Genomic DNA, 7,253 nt, shown 5'->3' with positions numbered 1-7,253 from the left:
ACCCAGTCACAGGTGAGCTCGATCCCGCATCTCAAGTTCGCTGGATCACTATCCTGACACCTCAGACAGCTGCCCACCACGCCCGTTAACGTGAGTTCGTTTGTAATTCTTGTTTTTAAAAATTGGATTGGTGCACAAATTTGATGAATATGTTCTGTATATAGATAGTTATATTTTATTAACGGTAGCAACCGAGATGCTAGTGGCTGTATACGGGGTTGAACGTACTTTTAAATTATTGTACACTTGAGAGGGCACACAAGTAACAATACGTACACAAAGAAAGTATTATCCCAAATATACATTTGACCACTTTGTAAATAGTATTGTGTATTCATAGTTTTTGGTCGTGGTCTAGACTACCAATTGCCCAACTTCCATTTTTGTGGAACCTGCCGTGGCAAAGTGGGTTAGATGGAGTTTTAGAGTTGGATATATGTATTGGTAAGTAAACCATACTTACCATTGTCAGTGCACGCACTGATTGGGGAATGTATGACACTGTTCTTTGGGTAATTATTTACAAAATCTAGCAATATAGACAAATCTAGCCATATATTTTTAATGCTATCAATCAATCTTTATTCAGAACTGAAGGCCACAGGCCCATAGTACAGGTATATACAAAGTTCAAAAGCAGAGTGGGTTACTCTTCAATATCGCATGGTATATGAACAAAGCAATATTTTCAATCAATATACGATTAGAAGTTGACAACAGTTTGATAAATTTATGTTTTGACGGTTGTTTCGTAAAGTAACTGGGTATATATTTGCTTCTAATGTTTCTATAATAGTCACAAATTAGCAGTACATGGTATTCATCTTCCAAGACATTCATTTTACAATATCTGCACACAGTAGATTTCTTGTGAAATTTTCCCTTATAACAACTTAAATCATAATAAACAGAACGAAACTGTGATAAGGCTTGTCTTACTTTTCTTGATATTGATACAACGTACATATGGTTCACACAAGAAGTCTTCTTTTAATAGGGAATAAGTAAATGTACAGGGACTATTTTGGAGTTTTGCATGCCACTCCTGTATAAAGCAATCTTTGCTTCTTCTTACAAGTAAATTTAAGAATTGGTGCTTATTTCCAACTCCTGCCATATCCACGCATAACCTAGTCCAAATCTAAATAAAACTGTTTTACATGCGTAGCCCAATTAAACCTATTACGCTCGGCGCTTGCGTTTAAATCTAGATTACATAACATTTTGTAAGCTTTAAATGGGTAGCGTGAACAGGGCATGGAGAGGAGCTTAAGCCAGTAAGCAATACAGCGTTTTAGCGTGTACACATGAATAGGATATCTACCAGTTTCTCCAAGGACAATTGTATTTGGTGTAGACATTCGCACACCAAGGAATCGTTTACATGCATAAAGCAATACCCTTTCCAGACAATCATGTTTGTGAAAGCCCCATAATTCTGACCCATACAATAATATGGGTAGTATCTTACAGTCGAATATTTTGAAATAGACATCATATGACAAGTCTTTAAAGCTACAAAGGCATTTTGTAATACACACTAAAGCTGTCTTTGCCTTAAGTGAAATGTGTTTGGCAGAGAGGGACCAATTTAGAGTTCTATTAAATGATACTCCAAGGTACTGATACGATGTAACGACTTCCAGCATAGCTGATTTATATGTCCATTTTTCTGATTTTGATAGTTTAGGTCCTTTTTAAAAATCATAATTTTAGTTTTATCAAGGTTAACATTTAAGGACCATTTATTACAGTAGGTTTCTAAAGCATTAATTTGCCTCTGTAGACCAATCACTGACTCTGAGAAAAACACCACATCATCGGCAAACATCAACATAAATATTTCAATAAGATCTGGATATAATTGGACGCCAGTGGAACATGAATGGTTAATCTCAGACACTAGATCGTTGATAAAAACGAAAATAGGAAAGGGCTTAGGACACAGCCTTGCCTAACACCAACAGGACAGTCAAATACGTCTGTAAGAACATTGTTGTTTGTGCGGACACAGGCTTTAACATTTTCATAAATACTTTTTAGTGTTTTATCCATTTTTGAATGGAGACCGTGTTTATTAAAGACATACCATAATTTGTGTCTCTGTACTGAATCAAATGCCTTGGAAAAATCTACAAAACATGCATACAGTTTGCCACCTTTCTTAGAGACATATTTACAAATTATTGATTGGAAAACAAATATATTATCTGTTGTAGTATAGCCTGCTCTAAAACCTGCTTGTTCTTCATTTATCATATCCAAACTGTCTGACCAGAATACCAGGCGGTTATTTAAAATGTTTGTATATATTTTACCAAAAATACTTAAAAGGGAAATGGCGCGATAATTTTCCGGATTGTTAATATCGCCTTTTTTATGTAGCCATATATCACACATATTCTACGATTAAAAAAGTGAAAACTTTTAATTTACCTTGAATGTTTGGGGACTTACGTACCAGATATATACTGAAACAGACTAGAAGATACAATGGTATAATCTATTAGACTTGTACCGTGATGAGTAATACATATGAATGCTCCAGTTAAATCCCCTGAAATACGGCCGTTAACAATTTGAATACCTCACACTCACAAGTCCAACAGCAAATCGATTTGTTTCACGGTCTTGCGATTCACGAAAGTTGTCAGTCGCATACATGCCACCGAGCTGAAGTAGGACAACATCAGACTCGTCGTCAACAAGAAATTCCTCGCTGCAACCAGTTAACAATGTGAATACCCTACACTCTACATAAAGCCTTGTGCGTTGATGCTGTGTAATGGGGGATGTTCCGGTAAAATATACACAAATCCCATATTGATAGTTTTGCTACGTGTAGACAGTGAAACATTGGAAAATACACGGTTCACCCGCGCGTTATAATTCCTTGTGAGACGGTCAGAAATTCAGTGATGAATATATACAGCAATCTCCCTACGTTTTAATCGCCTTCAGAAGCAAAGCATGAGAACGAGCGAACTATCTTTATGCATTGTTTCATAAAGTTCTATTTTGTCAAAACTATGTAAGTACTGGTTACTAGTTTTCAATTTCTATCTGTGATAATCTAGTTGTTTTACTGTCCTTCGTTGACAGGTTTTTATAATTTTCCTTTAATTTTTATTAATATTTTCCTTTCCTTTTTATTAATCTATAACTTGATTGAGTGACGATATGGCTGAAATATCAAATGTTAACTCACTCACTCACTCAGTATATATCTGACTTCGTCGTAGAATCCCAAAATGAATCAGATCACCTCCCTGTCGCGTGCAGGCTTCAGTTTTATTTTGTGAACAATATTGATGAAACAAAGCGTGCATGAGAGTCAATGACAGTATCTGGTGTGAAATTCCGATGGAACGTTAATGAAGAGCAGGTGTATAAAATCCAGGAAATTTAGATGAAAAATCTATATTTGACGATACTGTTGCCAAATTCACTACAAATCATGGTACAGAAGATGCAACAATTCAGTTGTTTTATCTCATGTAATTAATTACTGGAGGAGAGATTTTCGCATATTAAATGTTGTTCAGTCATCAGGTTCAGATGGTATACCTCCTGGATTTATTGAAAAGGCATCTATTCTGGTTCAATATTTTGAAATCATATGATAATTACTTTGTTTAAGAAAGGAGGATCATCTGATCCCCATACCCATTGAGGCATAGCTCTGTTCAATATCCTGGGTAAGGTCCTCCCATCTATTTTGGAAGTCAGAATTAGAGCTTGAAAAGAAGTTAATTTTATAATCCATGAATTTCATGCTGGTTTCATAAGTAATTACTCGGCAGTGGATAATATACATAGTTACCCTCCAATCACTCTGCCAAAAATATTACAGAGAACATGAAGTTCGTTTTCATGTGGCATCTATATATACTGAGTCAAAAAAGAAACTTCACAAAATGTAATTTGAAAAATAATGAATAATTTTTCTCTGATGATACATCTATGTATCCGAAATGGGATCCCTATCTTTCGACTCTAGAAAAACGTTAGCAAAACCCACTCAAACCCATCCATTCGTCGTGCAAATGACGTTAGTGCCAAATCAGGTTTTGCACGTGCAGTCGATCACGTGGTCTTCGCATCGAAGTTTTCTTCATATGCACGTGTTTGCATTGGCCTCAAGAATTGAAAAAACACTTGTTAACCACAGTTCTAACGGTACTTGAAATGCCACGATTGTCAAATGTGCAACGTGAACGTGCCGTTGGCATGTTGCAAGCGGGAAGATCAGTTATTGACGTCGCAAGAGCAATGGGATGCAGCCGTCGTACTGTGTATGACTTGCGAGACTGGAATCGAGTCGTCTTTAGCGATGAATCCAGGTTTACCCTCAGATTCGCGGACGGCAGGCATAGAGTCTGGAAGACGACGGTATGCCCAATGTTGTGTACAGGAAGTCGACAAATTCGGGGGCGGAAGTTGCATGATGTGGGGTGCTTTCTGTGGGAACAACCGTTCCCAACTTCTGGTCATCCGCGGAAACCTCACAGCTGCTGCTTACCGCGACCAGGTGCTCACCCCTGAACTCGTTCCTTTCATGGCGGCCCAGGTCTACAGTTCCAGCATGATAATGCTCGGCCGAATACCGCGATGTTGAAACGAAATTTCCTTCAAAACGCTGGAATCAACGTCATGGACTGGCCATCGAGGTCCCCTGACCTTAATCCAATAGAGCACGTTTGGGATGCACTTGGGAGAAGGCTTCGTGGCCTTAGGAACCAACCTCAGAATTTGCAGGAACTTGGCGCTGCCTTGCAAGAGCAATGGCGCAGAATCCCCAACCACGTGTTCACAAGCATCAGGCAGTCGATGTGGAGACGGTGTTTGGCAGTGGTGAATGCGCGGGGTGGCCATACACGATATTGTACTGAGAAATTTCGCATTTTATTCTTGTGACTTGACATTCTGTATACCCATGTTTTGGAACGGCGATGTAGCCTAATGGAACTGATTATGGCACTGTCAGTGTATCGAGTACATCACACTAGATCTCAGCAATGAAATAATAACAATATAACCATCTTACCATCTCTTGTTCTTTTTATAGTGCCCTGAAGAAAGAATGTGAAGTTTCTTTTTGACTCAGTAAATTATCGAAAAAACCACCAGGACTTCACCAAAGAAAAACCTGCGGCAGAAGCAGTTCAAACTGGAGACACAAACCCTCAATCAACAGAGACCAGGGATATCTCATCCCTTCTGCACACAATGAACTGATAAAAACAACAGATTAGAGCACTCCAGCTATCATTTGCTAATTATTCTCATCAGCCATGTATATATTGTTTCTGCCTCTAGGACCATTGGTTTGCTGTTATTGTCACTACATTATTACCACCGTGCCTTGTTGTTGTTGTTAATCCCCTTGATTCATACCTACATGTTGTTATTTGTTAATCCCTGTTGATGTATATAAGTCTGTTCTGTGCTGTAGTACTTCACTCTTGCTTGACAACGGTATAAGAATCCATACCGAAGCGTCGCATCATATAAACTGATGTGCAAAAAGAAAGTACACAGGTTGTGTTTCTTCCAATAAGATAAAAATAACAAAACCTTTTGATGAAAAGGAAATGTATGTTGAAGCACACTGAAATACACGTGTTTTATCAGCAAAATGACATTGTAACAATAAACAGCGATGTAGTAGTGATGACCACTGCAGACGGTTCCTACATGCTGGAAGGTCAAGGCCATTCCACGCAGCGGTCGGTAGGCCCATATATGCCAGCAGGACGAAGTCGTCTTGTCACTGTGAATCGGCTTACGCGATCCAATGATGTGGCTGCTGATGGCGTCACCGTCAACATCCAGTTGCGTAGGTGAATAACCCGCAGATAGCGATCCTCTTGGGTCGTTGTGACTCTGGAACGTCCACTTCTGGGTCGATCACATGTCTGGCCTGTCGTACTGATACGATTAAATAGCCGAATTATGGTTTGTCTTGTGCAACCCAATGTCCTTGCAATATCGCTGTTGAAAGCACCCATTTGTGTCATTCCTTTGGCCCGTTCTCGTTGCGACGACGTCAATCTTGGCATTTCCTCGTGAGATTTCTGTCAAGTGATTGTTCAGTCTTCACGACAAACAGGTTTTTATACTCTCTGTCAGAAAAGCGCTGGTGCATTGGACAATAATCACAATTTTGTAAAAAAATCGTGCAAAACACGTACAAATGTTTTTGGTTGCATTCAATAATTTTATTAGTTAGAACGCATAGTTGAGTTGCGGCCAACGAATTACACCTGTGTACTTTTCTTTGCACGTCAGTTTATAATAAAAGCGGTTGTTATCCATAAGAATCTTCCTTTCTTATTAGTCACCAACTTCCTAAATCCCAATCAAACAGATCAACTTTTGAAGACGTTGAAGAAATCCTTATATGTGGTAGAAAGTACAAAGTGGTATTTCTCCAGATATCTAGTTGTCATATTTTACATCACTACTCTGTCCTGTGAACCAGGAAGTGAAAATGATGCTGATGAAACTGTATCCGATTATTTACATTCTCATTCCTGTGATCATTGGAAAAATTTGCCCTTTACTGATGATCTCACATCGGGTCAAATCACAGAAAAAGAAATTGAAGAAAGTATTGGTATGCTGAAACGAAATAAGGCTCTGGGCGAAGATGGTATTCCAGCAGAATTTCTTATGTTGGCTGACACAACAACTGCTTTTAAATACTTACATTTATTGCTTAATAAGATATTAGATACAGGTCACTTTCCCGAATGATTGTTCCTTTGTTTTAAGTCACTGGAAGCTGATCAAATCCGAATACTTATAGAGAATCTCGCTGTTAAATGTTACTGGTAAAGTTTTACGTCTGTTTAAAAGCACGAATAAGAATTTGTTTGGGATGTTAATAATCTGATTTCGGAATCTCAAGGCGAGTTTCCGTCCGGATTATTCTATAGTGAACAATATTTTTATCCTACAGTGGTTGTGCAGCAAAATCTCTGTAGAAAGGGAATTAGATTTTACGTGGCATTCGTCGATTTTAGAAAAACCTTTGATTACATTATGGAAAAAAAGCTCTATAATATTAGTTATAAAAAGGTTGTCATCGCAAAATTATAAAATATTGAAGAGTTTATATTCATCAGTTAAAGCATATAAAATCTAAAGAGGGCATCACACAGCGAAGATTTGAAACTTCATGTAATTGTTCTTGGGTTGTGTTTTAAGCCCTGTGCTATTCGCATTTACTGGATAAATGAACTTTTAAA

Source organism: Haliotis rubra, unplaced genomic scaffold (genome assembly GCF_003918875.1).
Source record: "Haliotis rubra isolate DU_JTF1 unplaced genomic scaffold, ASM391887v1 Scf1568, whole genome shotgun sequence".
Taxonomy (NCBI): Eukaryota; Metazoa; Mollusca; class Gastropoda; order Lepetellida; family Haliotidae; genus Haliotis; species Haliotis rubra.
The sequence above is the reverse complement of the archived record's forward strand: the minus strand, read 5'-3'. Positions refer to the sequence as shown.